A 19,584-nucleotide genomic window follows, 5' to 3' on the forward strand; every position below is an offset into this window, starting at 1 on the left:
TCATTTAGGAAAAAATTTTCTTCAAAGCACCTGTTTGACAACCTTATGGGATGCCTTTCAGAAATGATTTTTGAAGAGCAGACAAGTAGGAAACACAGTTACAGTGTTTCTGTGTTTTTGGTGAGAAGCAAATGCAAAAGTAGATGGAAGGCACAGAGAACAAGGCACAGATGTGGGAACCAGGTTATTGCTAATATGGTAAAGAGCTATTAAACTAAACGTTTAAGTTGCCTCCTCAGGCTTGAACAAAATCAAGAGCAGGTTTGATCTTCTCCTGTCTAGAGACCAGCAGGTCACACCAGGTTTCCTGAATCCCACAGGGAAGCAGCTCCTTGTAGCAGAAGCACCCTGGCAGTTCCCAGGTGCTGTCCTTTGGGATGCCCATGGAGTGACACGGGCCATAGAGCACTCTGTTCTGAGCAGGGGTGCATGTTGGGCTGCTGGCAGCCTACTGGGACAAACTACCTTCTCCTGAGAAATAGTGACCAATGTCCCAGGGGACTTTAATGCTCTGACCAGCCTCACCTGCAGCCTCCACAGGCCCCACACCCACTGGCCATGGGCTGGGGCCCAGGAGGTCTAGTTAAGCTCAGACCTGGGCTTTGCTTTGTTTATGGAGTAGGTGGACCTGTTTTCCTGACCTTTTGGATAGAGTTTGGCCTTGCACTGCAGGTAACTTGTTTCCTGGCTGCCCCCATTACACACATCTTACATTTTACCTCCAGTTATGTCTGCTAGCTGTGACTTTTGCGTGGTCTTTAGACCCATGTGCAGTGTTTTTTCCAGTCCTGTCTGACCCTGTTGATGGAGCCTGCTGGCAGCTCCTGGCTGTGCCTGCTGTGCTCGGGCACTGTCCCCACCACTGTGTGCCTGTGCTGGGGCTGCTCTTGGCCCCTGCCTTGTTCTCCCCGAGTGTTCTTGTTCTTCCCTCACAGATGTCTTTTCTTATCCCACAGAGCTGCTCCAGCCCTCTATGCTTCCTTTGAGGTTTGTATATTTTTTTTTTTTTTTTGGTGAGGTGATATTGTAAACAGAGGCCTGAAGGCTCCCTCAAGGGATTACTGAAGGTTCTTGATACTGTTTGTTTTTATCAAGGCAGCAGTCAAGAATTAGAAAGATTACATAAAAGCCTATACTCCTCAGTGCTTTTCACCATGAGAGCTCAATAAATACTTGCAAGGTAAGATTGTAATATTTTGCGAAGTGTTGGCACTTAAGACATGCCCCTCTTCTGTTGTCTGTGAAATCAGTGAAACCCCTTTCCTAGGTTCCATGAAGGATTCTTGGTCAGACAAATTTTGATGGGGAGATTGAGAACATTCCCTTTCCCCTTCTCCTTCCCTTAACAGTTTGGATACTTTTTTTGGATCAAAACCTTTGTAGTCTCTGATTATTCCATTTAGAGACTTTAAACTTCTTTTTACTACCTCTTCTCCTACTTAACATCTGTATTAGGATATTTTAGTGCCAGTACCTTTCTTTTCCTGAAGTTTTTGGGAATACTCCAAGAATGCATTGCTAGGTGCTTTTCTAATATGACCATGTTTGCTCTTGTATGAGCCCTTATGGCCAATATGAAAATTTGCAAGACTTGACTTAAATTTGGTGTTCTCTTAGTCTGGGACAGTAGCCCCCATGTGTTTGCTTTGGTATGTGAAACAAAGTTAACATGAATTTCTTAATTTTAACAACAAAAATACAGCAGAATTTTTCCTCATAATTATTTTCCTTTTCCTTAAACTTACTGCTTCTTGTCTGAAAAAGATTACATAGAGTTTGAAGCTAGCTTATGACTGCTGAAGTGATTTGGAGGCAGATCTACCGAAGTGTCTTCTGTGTAAGTGCTAGCAGTTTTGGACTTAGCACCTCATACTTCTTGGGGGCAGAGTTAGGGAAAAGAGAAGACATAATTCTGAAATAAATAAGTTCGTACATGTAGCTTTTCCATTTCTAGCAGATCACTGACTAGTGAAGAAAATATGCTCTCAAAAAAGTATGAAAAATTCCTGTTGGAAAGATCAGTGATGAACTAGCAGCTTTGGAGAGAGGAAAATGTTCTTCTCTGCAGGTGAGAATTCGAATTCACATCAGTGCAGTGGGAAAGGGAGAGAGTGCAAGCAGGTACTGCTCACCCAAGCCCAACAGGCCCTACCACTGCCATCATCTACCACGCTGCCCAGGAAGGAGTTCAGCTACTGGCTGTGAGATCACTCTGTACAGCTCACTGTGGGCTCCTGGCCCCTTGCCTGGGACCTGGCATTGCTGTAGTACAGGTAGCAGTGGTGGGCACAAGGAATGGGGCAGAATTTTTTCTCTTAAACTGGTTTGTGAGGAATCTTTAATGTTAATTATGGTAACAAATATCTGCAGTTTAGGACTGCTCCATGTTTCTACCCCAGTGATGAACTGCAAAGAGAAAAAGAGCTTAATCTTTAGTAAAGAACAACTCTTTCCCTTATAGAAATGTCAGCAATTCATTTCTCAGTGAGGCTGCTTTGCACACACATAAATGAACATTACTTAAAATTTATTTCTGTAGGCTTGCAGTGTATTTGCAGTGTCTGCAAGCATGTTCAAATATGCATGTTGCATGCATGTCTTGTATGTGAGAATTTGTCTAAGCATGTCTAAATGGTATGGGCTTTGCATATGGAATCTGTGCTGTGGTGTCTGTGAATGTTTGAGTGGCGAATGGAGATGGAATGTATCTCTGCAGGTGAAGGCGCAGTCAGACATGCACACACATTTATATGGATACAATTATGCCTGAGGGTGAAGGGAGAAAGTGTTTGTGCCCGTGTGACAAGGTAAGTTCCGCTGTGTATCCCTGAACACTTGGTGGATGCCCATATGCAGGTAGCCTGGGGATTCTTATGTGTGAGCACATGTGCAGTGTCTGAGTCAGGAGTGGGAATGTGTGGGGCACATGGCTGAGTGGGATGTGTGGGTAAGGGAGCACTAGCAAGCTGCACATCTCCTCCTTTTGAGTACGGGCAGAAAACCACAGTATGGGGAGGACTTGGCTGACAGTCTGGCGAGAACCAGGCATGTTTGCAGAAGATGAAGCAGAATAGACAACATGAAAGTTATTTTTGTCTATCAGCTGAGGCTTTATAGAGACATCAACAAGCTCTTGTCTCATGCCAGCTTAATTCCTAGTTAATCAGCAGTCTGCTTGGGCAAAGGAAGGAACTCGCATCAGGGGCTGATGATGAGCCAAACTTCCCAATACTGTTTTGGGAGCCTGCACGAAGCCCTCAGAATTGCTCTGCCTGTGTTTGGCTACATTGCTAACCACTGGGTAATGCTTTGGGGTAGCTGAATGCTTCACCAGTCGTGTTCTGGAGGAAACCACTCCTGCACAGGGAGCATGGGTTGGTCCTTTGGGTATTCCTCCTCAAGTGATGAGCAGAAGTTTTTCTTCACTGTGTGTGATTAGATGGCTTATCCAGGAAAGTTTCAAGTGACCTAAATAATCCCAAGGCTTTCATTCTCTCTTGGGGCACTTCCATGTAACCTGCAAGTTGACTTTTGCTTGCTTAATTTCCATTACATTTACTGAGATCTTCCTCTGTTGTGGTACTCTATAGAAATACTGCTTCTTCCTTTCCTCATTAATGAACAAAAGTCTTTTGCTCATGAGATTTGTATATTCAGCTGAGGGCCAGCTCACTGTCTTTTCTAATAGGACTTTCCCATCTAAAAGGAGAAAGCCACCTTTCTCCTTTTTTTCTTTCTAACTGGTTTCTCTAATGCCACCAGAGTGATGTGGGAGGGTATCAAACCTGCTCTGTGACTGGCATGTGTTTACCAGAGACCTATAGCCAAACTAATTAAAATGCTGATTGCACAGATACTGGCCACGAGTCTGATGGTTACTTTCTGGGAGCAACTGCTATGGTGTTCAAATGCCCTCAGATAGTAACATGAAACAGGAAATTCTCATCTGTGTCTGGTTGAGATTCAAACTGGTTACCATGGGGTGAAATGACCTTGGGAATGCCTTGACCATTGGTTATTTCAGGCAGGTTCTGTGCATGCCATTGTCCTGCAGCACTCCATATGAGGGTAAAGTCATCCAGCAAACATTCGTCATTTCTTAATGCTTCCCAGAGAAAAAAAAAAGAAAAGAAAAAAAAAAAGACTAAGCTACTATGAATTTCATAGGTCTTGAAAAGCACCCATGGGTAGTTGTTTTATATAGCTGGTGTTCATGTCCTTTCTGTTTTCATATTGGGTTTCTATCATGATGAAGTATGGTGTGATTCAACCATCAAGCATTCAGGTAACCCCCAGCACACCAGCTTGCCTTCAGCTTTGCTAGGAAGACTGATCTCTTTTCCTTTTGGATGCTGAGCAGGATGAGGTTTATTTCATTGTTAAAAGGGAAGTGGGTGCTGTGACCATAACTGTGGCACAAGAACTTGTGTCAGACCATAGGCATAAAATGAGTCTTCACTTGGCCCCGTCTTCATTGCTGAATTGACAAAGGAGAAAATTTGGTATCATCTATTAAAGTGTTTGATATCCTTTGCTCTATGGCATTAATAAGCCTTTGAATTGGCCTGACATGATCCTCAGCTATTCCCTTCCCCATGCTGATCATTATTATGTTACTTTACCTTTGTTTTATGGGCCATCAACCAGGTTTCAGTCCACATGATGTGTTCTGTGTAAGCCCATCTGGTGCTGCTTTCCTACTAGGGTTTTGTCATGCCTTTTTTCAAGGCTATGACAATACTGCTGGACTTCCCACTCTCCTTTCCTGTATTGATACAAGTTCATTTGTGTTCCAGATCTTTCCCAACTTCCCCAGCAGACTGTCTGCCAATGGAGTTTGTCACTATTACCACTGTAAGGCCAACAGCTGTGTGCAAGGTGCTGTAGAGACAGAGCAGATGTGTCTAAAAGCACTGAGGTAAGGGTGGCTTGAGAGGGAAAGTTGAGAAGAGATAAAAACAGGCACTGAGAATGGAAGTGGCTTGTATTACTTCTCCTAACACACTTTGATTAAGAGTTGTTCATCTCTGTTTGCTAGAAGGCCAGGTTAAATACTTCTGATCATTTTCCTACCTTGCTTCTTTTTAATCAAGTACTCCAGAATCAAATATCTCCATTGCTTTCTGAAGCTCTTTAACAATATGTTGTCTGCTCTAGGATCTTCCTGTCTAACTTCAGCTTCTTTGACCAAGGGAAAATGGAAAACAGATTGTGAGAATTCTTTGATGGAAAGCACCTGGCCAAAGCCTGACAATAGGGGAACAGCTGATGTTGGCAGGAGGAATGGAAGAAATTATCTGGAAATGGGCTCCTATTCTCTTCAACGGAGCAGTGTTCCTGCTGGGTTGCTGGCCTTGGGCAGGTATTCCTCCTGATGGAGCCAGGCTAGCCAAGTTGTTTCCATGGCAGTCATCTGGACTGCATGTCCATGCAATCTCTTAAAGCCTCCATCTCTCCTTGCAGTTCATAGTGCAGACTGCTCTGTGAGTATTGTTGGGCAGCGTGCCAAGAGGGGGCTGCATTATTTCACATGATCTTTTAATGTGCTAGAGGGGAGGGTGGGTATAGATGCACAGTGACCTGCAGGTCTGAAAGACTCCAGTTACCTCCCGGTATTGAACAGGATGTGACACACTTTCCAGCTTGGCTTGGGGAAACTGATGGCAGTACAGATGAAGCCCCAGCACTGTGACCAGTATGTGTCAGTGACTGACTCTCTGAAGTTTGGCAGTATTTCAGTTTCACTTCTCCTGCATCCCTCATGTATCCCCCTAAGTACAGTGCCTTGATGTTCTGCAGCACTCACTCCCACTCCTTTTCTGTCTGCTCATCTGCAGCCCTTTGCCCCACCCCGGCAAAATGTCTTCTTGGATCTTTTCACTTGGAATGCTGGATATTTGAGGCTCTTTCTATTGCTAGCAGAGCCAAATCTGACCTAGGATTCAAGTTACATTCTGGAGCAGTTCTTGTTCTTACAGGCTGACTCTGTGCCAGTGAAGTGCCTAGGTTAGATGAGTGGAAGGGCTGGAGAAGACTTAAGGGAGACATGTCAGTGAGTCAAAAAAAGTTGTAGAATGGAGGTGGGGAGGACAGAGCATGGGTAATCAAATCTCTATCCTAGAAACTCCTCACTGATCTTCCTGTTAGTTCCACAGTGGTCAGTGCTGAGCAAGTGCATATCCCATCTCTGTTCTGTCTTGTCTGAGGTCTCCAATATTAAACAGTGCTAGGCAGAGAAGTTTGCCACAGAGGAAAACATTCTGGCACCTAATAGATTGTGGCCATAACCACTGGAGAAGGAGTTGAGACTGATGGGAAGGATGGCTGTGTTTCTGCCTCTCTAGCCTATTATCAGGATTTGGCAAACCCTCCGTATATTTTGGTTTGCTCATCTCTTCTTAAACCCATCATCTTCATTATAAATGACCTAGGGAGATGTTCATCACCAAGAAGTGGGTGGGGAAGGCAGAAGAGACATTTCTTGATCAAAGTGACAGGTGGAAAGTGCCTTGGTATCTCTGCTTTGGTCCTGCCCATCTTCATATCAGATTGAAGGAAACCTGTAAACATATTCCAGCTTCTCTGATTGCATCTGAGTAATTTTGGTCTCTGCCTCTGGGGCTTTGTTTACTGTTTGGGAAGTGGTCTTTCCAGCTCTCCTTCCTGTATCCAGATATGGTCCAGGACTTGCTTCCTCCTTGTCAGCCCTAACAGTGATTAATAAGGACACACGTTTCCTGGGTTTTTCACCCATTTTTCTTAAAGACTTGCCTGCCAGAGGTAAGGAGACTGAGAAAATAAACCACTGCTGGCATGTGAAGGGCCTGAGGGCAGCAAGTCTTGGAGAAGCTGTGATGCAGTTCCAAGCATATAGAGAACACAGGGCAGCTTACAGAGAGAAATTCTGCTGTCAGCTGTAGGTTTCTTGCAGCTGAAATGAAAAACTGAAATCTGTGGTTCATAGTTATCCACACTGATACCTTCTTGAAGGTGACAATCCCAGCAATAGCTGTTGTGGCACTTCAGGCTCTTGTGAAGCATTCCTTTGCTGTCTCAAAGATTAAGAAAAGCCAACAAGTGAGCATCCTGGTAGATTTCTCATTGGACTTGTGACTTTTTGCCTCTCATATGGTTTATGTGAGATGCAATGTGCCATGAATCTCAGTGTTTAAGTGGATGTTCTTTTGCTCACCTTTCTCAAAGGGATTATGGTCAAGTCTTCCCCTGTAATCACTTAGTCTGACCTAAGTACAAAGCTTAAGGCCAGCCCCCCTGTAAAAAAAAATAAATACTGACAGATGAGCGGCAGGGAGGTTTCCTGGGACTGCTGTTCTCCCTGCCTGCAATAATGTCATTTGGCCTGAGCTCTTATCACCCAGTTCTATTATAAAAGCCATGTCTGGAACACATGTGTTTTGCAGTCAATCCTTTCTTCCCTGTTCTATCTCACAAGGGAGTAATTGCCAGCAGTTTACTTTCACTCCCATCTTTAATGACTCCTTTAAACAATTTGGTCACATATTTAATGTTTAGACCTAAATCAAATCTAGGATAGGATCCAAACCTCCTGAATATTCCTATTTGTGGCTTCATTGAGTGTTGTAGAAGATACTGGCTGAATTTATTCTGTGTTTTTACCCTGTCTTTAAGACAGCAACAACTGTCCTGGAGATACTGTATAAGCATCTCCAAAATGTCTTGGTCCGGAAATACTAGAATAATCAAAATTATTCAGGAAGAAATATTGTAAAGCTTCCAGACAAACATAGCCCTGTCTTGAAGAGAGTAGCACAGCACTATATAGATGTAGATAGAAGTCCTATGGGGCACTGAACTAGAAGATTCAATCTTTGTAGCACCACAGCCAAACTAAACTGGAAGTCTGATTGCAGCCAGAAATATAGCCTGGAGAATCATCTCAATCCAAATGACTAGAACCAAGTTTGAATGGACGTTACAGAACTCTCACAGCTGCTGAGTCTTAAACTTTTCTTGACTGCAAGAATGGGCTGTCCATTATAATTCAAGTGATGTTTTAGGTTGAGGAAGCCAAAATAAATGTATTCTTTAGGGTTGTCATCTTTAGGGAGATGTTTGGCTCTCATCAGGACTTGGTTCTCTCTTACTACAGGATGACAGTTCTGGCTATCACTTGTTTAATTGGACACTATATTTTTTTATCAGAGTGTGTTGGGCCTTTACAACAAAGAAGAGATCTGGTGCTTTAGGACTTCATTCTACTTTACTGTAGAGATGGGTGACTTGACCCTGAAGCTTGGGATTTGGGCTAGGGTTAAGACCAAGTCTTGGTAATCATAGACACCAAAGCTGAATGCTCTGGGAACAGAAGCTTAGAGTAATGTGCGAGGGAGTAATTTGTTTTCCTGATATAATGCCGAGTTGTTCTAATGGCATATTACAATGATATTGAAGATTATGGCTAATAGGAACTGTGTCTCTGAAAGTAACCCCACCCTGAGAAATCTGAAGCAAATGAATGCATTTAAAATCAGGCACTGAAAACTTTCTTATGGTATTTTTTTCTTATTACTTCATTCAAAGAGGAAGAAGCGAAATGATTCTGTACCTGTTTTTCAGTTGTCTGAGGTACTGTGAAAATTCCCAAGTTCAGTATTTCAATCTGTCATGCTTTGAGAGGTCCTGGGGACCTGGCGCTGGGAGGGGAGTGCAGCCCCTTCCCATCAGCAGTTTTCACTCCTACCTTCCTCCTCTTCCTCACCTGACACAGCTGTACCTTCAGTTTAGACACCCATCAGCTGGATGCCATGCTAAAATGCCTTGAGGAACCAGAGCTCCCTGGTGCTGCCCCAGGTCCTGTGGGGACTTGCTGAAAGACATTATTTTCAAGAACAGTCAGTGCTCAGCTTTTTGATGAATTTAATTCCAGCTGCCATGGGGTAAACTCAGTCTGGTGCAGGGTGGCAGAGAGAAGGATCACTGTATGACTGCTGCAGCCCACACGTACAGGAAGGAAAGATGGAGGAAAAAGATAAGTGAAGACAGAAGAGTGGAGAGGATACCATTTAGTAACCTCTGAAACTGGGGTTAACCATGTTGCTTCCAGTGAGGGCCACATCCTGCTTAGAGCCAGACTTGTGTGAAGCTGGTGATAGCAGCCAGAATGCACCAGCTCACAAACAAACAAGCAGAGAGAGAAATAAAGGAAGGCAGGAAGACAGATGCCCCTTGGGCAAACACTTGTTAAATTGACAAACTTGTAGAAAATGATTAAGGCTCTGGCTGTTCCTAGTCCAGAGGGGCCCTGAGCTGCTGCCTCGAGCTAAGATACAAAGGTAGTTCCTTGGGAGCCTACAGTGGACAGGGCACACAGGGAGGTGAAACAATTACTGCCTGTCTCTATGGTGCACTCTCTTGTCAACTGTTATTTATGTTTCCCCAAATGTTGCAGTCTTCTTACAGGGAAAGCAGGCCCTGCCAATCTATGGCAAAATAATTGCGGCAACGTTTTCCTCCCTTCCTTCCTCCCTCCCTTCTTGCCATGTCTTACTCTCTCCAGCTCTGATTTACCTTGGACTCCTTTGATAATGAATTGTGATTTAAGCTCCACTGAGATTTCAGATCTCTCACAGAGTAGGGCTGAGTGCTCACTTGTGCTGGGGACCCTGCTGTGAGCCCTGCTGGAAACCACCCTAAGACAAGAGACCCAGGCCAGTGCAGCAGATTTTGCTGAAAGAATTTATGCCTTATTTTGTCTTTTCTCCATAAGCTTGCAATTGAGGCAATCTAAGAGTTCTTCCTTGCCCTTCACAGCCGAAACATACTTCCAGAAAGGGTGATTACCTGCTGAGCCTGGAGTAACTCAGTATGAAAGTGTGGTGCAGGGTTATAGTTGTGTTGAGCTGGTCCTTCACCAGGAACCTCACGTTGTCAAGCAGCCCATGGGGTTTGTTTAACAGAGGAGCCTGTGCTCCCCTCTGTCAGGGCACCAGACAGTCCAGATGGAAGGTAAATGGAAACAACCAGAGACATTTGCCATCTCTTTTGGACTCTCTTAGAGCAGGGATGCTTTCAGAGAAAGCCATCAGCACTAGGACATGGTTTCAAACTTTGGACTTCCTCTCGCCTACTGTTCTGTTCAACATCCCACCCTTCCCTTCATTCCAGATACGCATAAAGCCTGTCAGGAAGGGGTTAAATGCTGCTTACCCCAGCCAGCTTTGCGTATTTAAAGTGAGTAAAGGTTTAATTACCAAATGATGACAGTGTCATATGGTTTTGGTGATGGCGCGTGGCATTCGATGAATGCAGAAGAGGGGAGGATGTGAGAAAGACACTGAGTGGCAGTGGGGAAGCGAGGAAGCTAAAAATGCCAAAGACAGTAAAACATCTGTAATTTGCAATTCGCTAGTGTTCGCTGATTGCTCATGGATTAAAGATTAAAATCTATTCTCTGGCAGATGGGGGAGAGAGAGAGAGGAAATTCTTACGAGCATGTTTTGCATCTGCATTTCATTCTGCTCCTCTTTACAATAATCACGGATGAGGAAATAAACCCAGATCTGGGCTGGCAGGAGGCGGGGAAAGTGCACAATATAGGCAGGACTCAGCATGCTTCTCCTGTTCGAGAAATGCCAAGCACAGAGAAGGAGCTGACATCAGGATTGCTCTTCTTGATGCCTGGGACTCTGTTTTGGCTGCGTGAGGATGAATGTTCCCATGAGGTTCGGAAGTGCCAAGAGCCAGAGCAAAGTCTTTCTTCTGGTCACCCCAGTTCTGCATTCTGGGGTTTCTTTGATAGGAAGGGGACGTTAGCCATCTGTCCCGTCTCAAGGGATGACTGAGCCTGGCTACAGTGTCCATGACGTGATGTTAACGCTTGCAGGCAAACAATACAACTAGAAATAATGTTTGCAAGTATAAATCATTTTTATAACTTCAGCTAATCAGAATCTGTCCCTTTTATGGGCATGATGAGCTCTCTCTCTTTCTCCCTCTCTCATTCTGACTCTCACACAGGGTTTCTCAAGTGTGCAGGACATTAAAAGAAAAATGGATAATAAAATTGCAAATACAAGGTCTGCTCCTTAGCGGGGCTGAGTACTCATGACTGTGGTTGGCTTCACTGGAGCCAGCTTTTGTGGTGAAGCCAACAATTTAAAAGTATTGAGGCAGCCTTGCACACTCCAGCAGCCTTGTGGAGATTAGGGCACTCTCCCCCTGCGATGGAACAGAGCTAGTGTTCTCCTGTCTGCCAGATCTGCCTGGTCTGCAGAAATTCTGTCCTCTGGAGGGAATAGGGATTACATCAAATGACCAGGATAGCACTAAGGGGCTCACAGTTCCTGACCTTGCTCCTGGCCCTGGTTCAGTTCTTTAGATAGCTGTGGTTGCCAGGAAGGGTAACTTCTCCCTGCAGCAGTATAAACCAGAGCTGGTGAGGAACTGTAGTTCCTTTCTGCTCCATCTGCCTCCCACTTCAAATACTGCTGGCTCAACTTCACACACACCAACAGGTTTTTTCCCCATGGGAATAAAATTTTGTTGGGTGTCTTTGGAAATGTTGTCTGAACATGAAGCTACTACAACCTATCAATGAAAGTGTTCATTCCACAAAGACTGTGTATTACCATGGCATTTATTATATGAGCACACCTTTCTGTAAATTCATTGTCATACGCTTACCTCCATCTGTATGTACATACAGAGATGCTCCTAAATCCCAGTCCTCATCCAACAAACCTATGCATTCTGACTGTTCAAATATTACCATAATTTTTGGGCCACAGCAGTGATGTGAACATGCCAAATGGAACTTAAATTGGCAGGGCACAGTTCAAATGGTATTTGCTGTAAATTCATTGTGGAAAAGGGCACTGCCCTAAGTGTCCTTGGAATCCCTCCCATCACATCTCTATTGTGTTTCCATGTCCCTGCCTTAGCTGCCACCTCCCCATGCCCTATTGGTGTCTGGACTTAGTGTGCCCCTGAAATATCCCCACAGTAGTCAATAATAAACCCAAATAGTCAACCCACAGCAGGCAGATTGTTTCACAGCCAATACCCAGGTCTTTGTAAAGTGTGAAGACACATTGTGGTGGGGTGGGGGGAAGGCAATGCTCATGGATGCTGTTCTGGCAGTCCTGTTTAGACAGTGTGAAACTGCACTCTAACTGGTGAGTGCTGCTGCTGCTGCTCAGTCACCTCTGGGTCTTGTCTTATATTCTGTAATGGAACAGCCCTACTCTTCCTGCTCCTTGATGCTTTTCCACCCATTCTAACTGGAGTCCTGGGCTTGTGCTTTCTACTGGTTGTAACAGTGTTAGCTGTAGCTAACAGGAAAACTTTACTGGAAGACGTGTTTTTTCTGAGTGTCTGGTACAGCTTGCCTACAGCTTAAGAGGAAACTTAGGACTCAGTTTAGAGTTGAGAGAATAAAAAAGCTGAGCTGTAATAGGAGAAGGCTGGAAAGAATCTGATGAAGGAAAATGGATTGTGCCAACATACATAATTTGATATAAATACACACTTTTTTTTCCTTTTTTTTTTTTGGTCTGGGGAGCAACTGGTAAGTGTTGGGATGTTGTTTAAATTTTTATTTTAAAAATTAATTTAGCATTTGCATTTGATAAGTGGGAAGTAACTTGTCAGAGAGAGAAAAGAATGTGTACAGGAGGAGAAAAAAACCCCAGATGTGTGGACAAAAAAGAGCCCAACATTTGATTAAGAAGAGGAAAGTGATCTCTTTGAATTGGGTCGCTGCTGTTGGACCACTGGGAAAGCTGTGTCTCTGTTTGCAAGTGATCTGTTTCACCAAGCGAAAAAGATGAGGCAGAGCAGAAGAAAAGCTGAAGAAAGATCAATGGGAGGAGGGGGACAGCATGGCAGATTTAATTAATTACTGCATATTAAAATGTTTGTTTACAGTAACAAACAGCTACAAGAGGTCTGATGTTAATTAATTTACAGCATTTTTCACCAGTCCCTTTGCCGTTGCTGGCAGTCAAGGAGGTAATACTGTGGCAGGTAAGATAATCTCTCTTTGGATTTACAGCAGCATCTTGGAGTGAGCTGAGGAGGCAGTGCAGTTCTGACTGGCTGCCTCTGCTCAGCACAGGACTGAGGGGATCTTGTCCAGCCAGAAAAAGGGAGATTGTTTGGTAGCCTGGGCAAGGTGCTCCCGTATAACTTGGGAGCTGGGCAGTGTAAGGGCAGGTGCAAGGCTTGGGTAAGAATACCAGGATTTTTGGGATGGGGTTTTGGTGTCATCTCTGTTATGCTGCTGAGACAGGTGTGCTGTTGGGTTGCAGTTGACTTCAGTGTGGGTTCTGCAGCTGCAAAGAAATCTGGGCAGCTTCTGTGGTACTTAAGACTGTGTAATTTTATCTTGCTAGGATTGGCATGCAGAGAATCACTGTCTCCTCCATATGGGAAAGATTCTGGAGTGACGTGTTCTGTCCCAAAGGTGGATGTGGTCAGTCTCTGTGGGCACTAAGCAATTTTGCTCCAAGCTGGGATCACTGAGGTATCAGTGGGTTGATACAAGGGGAGAGCAAACCTGGAACAGAGTATTGCAATATGCCTGAACAAGGGCATCTTTCTTTGAACAAATCAAAGTTCAGGCTCTAGGGAAATCTACACTTATGTTCCTCCAGCCTAGTGTGGCTTCTCTACCTGCTCACCTTAAGCTCTGGCCTCAGTCCCCACTTAGATGGCTTTGTAGGGCAAAAGAGAGTTGGCATTTTTATACCCCTGTCCTGACTGTGCAATAGCTATGTCTAGATGCCTTCAAAGGGGGTGAGAAAATCTATGTGAGCTCAGAATATGGGTTAGGTCCTAAGTGCAATGTGAGTGTTCTGCAAACAGAGGAAAATTTCTCTAAAGTTATTCATAAAGCTCTGTCTGTTGCTCTGAAATGATTGGAGTGCTCAGCAGAGATCCGAGGAGCCTTTTCACATACTACATAATGTGCTTATGGATGGACAGTTAATTAAACACAGGAAGAGCAAGACTGAGTTTAAAACCTCTGATCCCAGATTCACTGGTGTCAACATTAGCAAAGAAGTAGTACAGGAGGTCTGGTTTTCACACCTGGCTGGTTCCTCAGGCTGATAGAGCTGTGCTCTGTGCTCTTTTTCCAGTGAGCCCTTTGTAAAGACATCTGTCTCCTGCCCCTCTTGGTAGGTCTTTTACAACCATAAGGCTGTTAACACCATGAAGAAGATAAGTCATATCTTACTCCTACCACCAGTAAAGGCGTAACAGCTGAAACCCCAGCTGGAGTAAAGCAGCATTGTTTCCTGAACTTCCCTGAACCTCAGTTGTGCCAGCTGTGAGAGACTGAGCCTCTGTATTTCAGCTGCCTCAAGGCAAAAAAAGTCTTCTCCCACTTTTGGAAGCTCTTCATCTGAGTTTCTCTGTGTGGCTGCAGGTGGGCTTTGTTCTTATGTACTTGTAGAACTTTGCTGTAATCCCATAATTGATCTTTGTAGTGGCCCTGATATTGGCCCTGTCATTTTAATTGGCAGTTAACACTTGTAATTTGTCCTGACTGTATCCTGCCAGCAATTAGCTCTTGTCACTGTGGTTCACTTCCGAGTCCTTGATACCTGGTGTTAAGAGGTCCTAACTCTGGCCTTCTTAAACTGCCCTTTACTGTTTGTAATTTGACTGCCTGTAACTTTGGACATGAGCCACTCTGCTCCACCCTGATCTCCACCATACCCTAATCCCAACATTAACACTCCTTGTAATCTTCCTTTCACTGACCTCTGCAATCAATCCCTGTAACAGAGAATCATAACAGTAATTGAATGATAATCAGCAGAAGAAAGCACTCTAGCAGGGAGACATGCTGAAGCACAGGTTTCAGAAAACTGGGTCAACTTTTTAAATTCATGAAACATTCAGATTAACCTTTGTTAGTGCCTGCAGATAGTCTTTACTTGGTGGGTGCCTCTTCACATCTCTATCCATCAAGGCACAAAATAATTTCTACAACCCAAAGAGAGACTAGAGAGTGTGGTGGGTTAAGAAATGACAAGGGGTTTTAGGTGCTAAGTGTGGCAGGGTGAGATTGAGTTTTTCTGTAAGTACCATATTGTTTCAGAGATAAGCCTGCAAGGCAGCAAAACCTTTGCTGACGAATGATTTCTCAAACTGTTAACTGGCTGAACATAGCTGAACATCTGGGGAAGACACCGGAGCAGCTGCTGCTGCTCTTTAACTTTCCCTCAGCTTTGCCTTTAACCAGAAAAATGCTGGCAGAAGGCAACAAATGCGAAAAGTGGCGTTTCTCAGAGCAGCTGCATGTCTGCCCTGGACAGAGAGGTTGCACAGCCCTACAGTGAGATCACAGACCATGGCACAGGGGGTATGTGTTTGCACCTGACAGCTTTAATGAGAAGATGACCTACGGCCTTCTAAGAGGTTTGTAGACATACGTGGCTGTTGGTCCATCAGAAAATTCCTGCTATGTGGCTATTTGCTCTTAATCCATGTTGCAGTAATATGGGCAGGTATCTTTAGTGACTTCAGATGTCTTACATAGGAATGAAAATTCTTCTGAAGGGGAATTGCTGCAGCTGAGATTTAAACATGTTCCTTATGCATGGAATACTCAAACAAGGAACTGTCTTCTAGAAAGCCTTTTTTGGATCTATGAACAGGAAAAGGTAAAGGCGAAATTTGTAACAGCTTGTACTTACTATGAAAAATGTCGCCAGTGTTGGTGGCAAAGCAGAACATAAATGCTTCAATGTGGATGTGTTAGCATGGTTCTACTGATGTGAAATGAACAGAGGATTCAGAGACCCTGGGTTTAGTCCAGCCTCTTGTAGGGGCAGAGCTGAGGAACTTCTCTATATCTTGTTTCTTCTCTCTTTCAGTGTCTGGTCTGTTCATGGTGTGACAGATGTAACATATGGGCTCCTGAGCTCCAGCTGGGCTCCAAGTGTTATTGCAGTAGGTTTCTTTCACTACTGTAACATGCTGACTAGGGACAGTGGAGTTATTTTATTTAATTTCTGACAAATGGTGAACCAAGCAGGTTAAGAGATGGCTGAATATCTCCACGCGTAAGCCATGTGCCAATAATTGCTATAGGGTGGCCAAACACTAGAATAGGTTTCACAGAGAGCTTGTAGGGTCTCCATCTGTGGAGATATTTAAAAACTGACTGGACACAGCCCTGAGCAACCTTCTCTTGTTGGTTTGGACAGGACAGTCGAATACAACAATCTCTGTAACTCCTCCTGATCTCATCCAGGGATTTCATGCTAAGGTGCAAAAAGGTCCTGAAGGGGGTCCTTCTTCTGGTACAGGCATGGCACCACTAGAGCAGGGAGGGCTGTGGCTGCCAGCTCTGCATAGCTCCCAGCACTGTCTTGGAGCAGTGGTGTGTTTCTTCTCTTTCCTAGTGTGTCTTGGTATTTCACTTTTTTTTTCTTTTTTGACAGAGATAAATGATTTCTTTAGATCTGAATAATAAGTAAGTAAAATCAATATGCAGGTTGAATTGGAAATTCTGATCAAGTTCAAGCACACTGAAAATTCAGTTTGGAAAGTTTATGTTAGTTTTGACTCACAAGGGTTGTAGTGGCATTCATTAACCATTCTTTCTTTCCCATTGTTTTGTTCTTTGGAATTCTTATTCCTTCTAGACTGATTTATCATAGGTAGAGTTGAGAGCCAACTCAGCTATGCACTGAAGATGCAGCTGGAAATCAGAAATGGGCAAAAAGGCCAGCCTGGAGGTCTGAGTTGTGAGGCTTCTCTAGGTGAAAAAATAGCCTTTTTCTCCATGATTTTATCAGGTCACTAGGCTGGGAGCTGAGACTCGAAGAAAAATTGTGACTTGTATGGGCTCACCATGTAATTGCAAGACTTGGCAGTATTTTCATCATCTGAGAATGTATCCAGAATATACCTGGTTTCTGTCTCTTTCATTGCAAATTGTTGAAGCAGGTGCTGTATGTCATTACTGATCAGTGCAGAATGTAGTGGAGGGGACTTTGGCCTTCCTAGGAGCCCCTAGGCACTGAGATCATACTTTGTAATGAATAACAGCATATGGACACGGGGTGATCTCGGACAGGGTCTGATTGCACTTTCTCCCTGTCTAATGTCTGCAGGGTTTTTATATGAAATCAGTGAACTGCACTGATGTGTATTAGTGGAGTGTCTGGAGCATTGCTCCTGATTTACACCACTACAAAAGTGATCAGAGACTAAGCAGGTGCAAATGCACATATTTGATGTAGACCTCTGCCGCCTTGGAGTGCTTTTGGAGTAACTTGCCAGTATATTTTTGCCTGTAAATCCTCTAATTCTTCTGTGAAGAGCAAAGCAAATGTTATTTCACAAGGAGTGTACAACATCTCTCTTGATAGAGAGATCATGAGAGAGGTATAAATCTGTAGTAATAATACCAATAATAATAATAATAATTATTGGCTAATCTACTGTTCAGGATTCTGATTGTGCAGGCAGTTACTCTGCATTTTGACAGCCTTGTGGCCAGTAAGAAAGCATTATAAATGATGCAAGCATTTAGCATTTGTGAACTTAGCTCTATAAACTTGATGGAGTGAAGAGAATCTTTTCGTTCTGTGCTGAGCTGAGAAATACTCTGGCACTCTGGACACCTGCCATCTTCCCCTACTGCCTTTTTATGTCCTGCTGTGAATCTGCAGTATCTTCTGCAGTGGCAGCAGCTGGCAGGACTCCGGTGTCTTTACCCCCCGACAGCTCTCTGTATTTGTACATCACCTCGCACTACATAGCCCAGGTTCCTGTTCCCAAGTTCCAGGGCTCCTTAGGGTTCCTGGAGTGAGTGTGATAAATAATGACAATAAAATATGTCAACAGTGAACAACGTGACCCTGTAAATCATTGACAGCTAGAGCAAGTGTTTCCTCTTTAGAAAATAGTCCCCCTCATGTCTGTATTATTCTTTCATCTCTTTATTGTCTTTCCCAAGCTAGCGTTGGGCAGCAGCCATACAAATCCACAGGGTAAATATGCCAGAGCACATCCACAGCTGAGTTGGGGTGTTGGTAGATGCCATTGTGCAGCTCCCTTGTTCCTAGGACACCCTCCTGTAACACTAAACTGGATGTATTATTCCTGTAATCACTCAGTAGGCATATTTCTGAGAATGAGATCTGAGCCAAGAGCAGAAATCTAATTCAGGATCTCAGATGATCTTTCTTTCTTCTAACTGGTGGCCTTGGGCTCAGAGTGACTGACTCACACAAGGAAATGAGTGTAACCTGTATGTTGCTGCTGCTGTGTGTGCACGTAAGGGCAATTGAGTTGGTTGATATCTGATGAAATCACTGATGACTTTTTGGTGACCTCTGATGGAAAGGTCACGTTTGAGACCAGGAGATTTTTTTCTGCACAGTGGTCTGTCATAAACAACAGCACCTCATTTCCACATGCAGGCTCTGCAGGAAACAGCAGCAGTCCAGCATTTTCAAAGTTCCTGTATAGAACTTAAGGTTCGAACATTTAGTCAGCTTAAATCAGTGTAGCTCCCTGGGAATGAAGCAAGTTGTACTTGTCTCCCTGAGTTAGTTCTTAAACAGGATGCACTGAATACTGTGGGGTGCCCAGGTTTCCTATCCCACCCCCTGAATGGGTGTGCTACTTACACTAACTTTTGAGCAGCAGAATATTCATAGTAGTAGAGAATGTACAACTAAGAATAAAATCCTAATTTTCAAGGCTTGAAAATGTTGGTCACACATGATTTCTTGTAGGTCCCTGAAACTAGCACAGATCTGGTTTGTCTGCAATTTGGTAGCAAGTGAAGAGAGAACTGGGTGGCATATTATCTGGTTCATACACAAACACTAATGTTTAGCTATAAAGTCAGGGAGTAGTCAGAGAGATGAATTAGGGGAAGACTGAAACCTCTCCCTGCTGGTTGCCCTGAAGAGCGATGATGTGCAAACTTGAAGGCCGTGGATCACACAATGTAGAAAATAGGTGATGGTTAGAAATGCCAGCCTCCTGAGCTGTGAGGCTGACCAGGAATTGGGGAGCCAGACAGACCAGGCATAACCTGCAGCCTATGGTCCCAGTGCTATCTTTCTTCCCCACTGAGCAGTCCTGCCCCCTGTCTTTGCTTGTCATAGAGCTGGCCTGTCTTTCACTTGGAAACTTTGAACTGCCAGTTTTTGTCTATAAATATGTATCTCTTTTTTTGGAGATGCCCTACCAGTAGTGTTTTCCACTGATCTCACTGGAGCCTAATCCCCACTCTCCCTCTGCTCTGCTGTCAGCCAGGATCCAGTTCTCCATACTGCTTTGTAGTATGTGATTATTGGATTGGGGCTGTTTGATGTATCTCAGACTGCTCTCTGGTCCTCACTGCAGCTTCTGTCTGCATGCACTAAGGTTAGGGAAGAGGTAAGGAAGAATACTGGTGTCTTGATGATGACAAGGGATGAGCCTAAGGTTGAGGGAAAGGTTTAGGCTCAACTGCTTTCATAGCCACTGTGGTCACTGGTGTCAGCAGAGAGTTTGCTTAATTTCCTTACACATTTTGAGCTGCATCATCATATCTTAGAGGCTAATTGAAGCAGCATATGACTTTCC

At 44.1% G+C, this 19,584-nt stretch overlaps 1 long non-coding RNA gene across 3 annotated transcripts in view; it reads left to right on the forward strand.

Moving 5' to 3' along the window:
• The first annotated feature begins 553 nt into the window (after window positions 1-553).
• Window positions 554-19,584, forward strand: part of LOC146767048 (uncharacterized) — a 34,567-nt gene continuing 15,536 nt past the window's right edge. The window contains exons 1-6 of one of the 3 annotated variants that reach the window (XR_014956129.1): window positions 554-672; window positions 957-987; window positions 1,096-1,180; window positions 1,955-2,068; window positions 2,717-2,807; window positions 4,797-4,918. This is a non-coding gene — a long non-coding RNA (uncharacterized LOC146767048). The remainder of the gene's footprint in view (window positions 673-956; window positions 988-1,095; window positions 1,181-1,954; window positions 2,069-2,716; window positions 2,808-4,796; window positions 4,919-19,584) is intronic. The other 2 variants (XR_014956127.1, XR_014956128.1) reach the window with 2 other exon arrangements.

Source organism: Lonchura striata, chromosome 6 (assembly GCF_050655825.1).
Source record: "Lonchura striata isolate lonStrDom1 chromosome 6, ASM5065582v1, whole genome shotgun sequence".
NCBI lineage: Eukaryota > Metazoa > Chordata > Aves > Passeriformes > Estrildidae > Lonchura > Lonchura striata.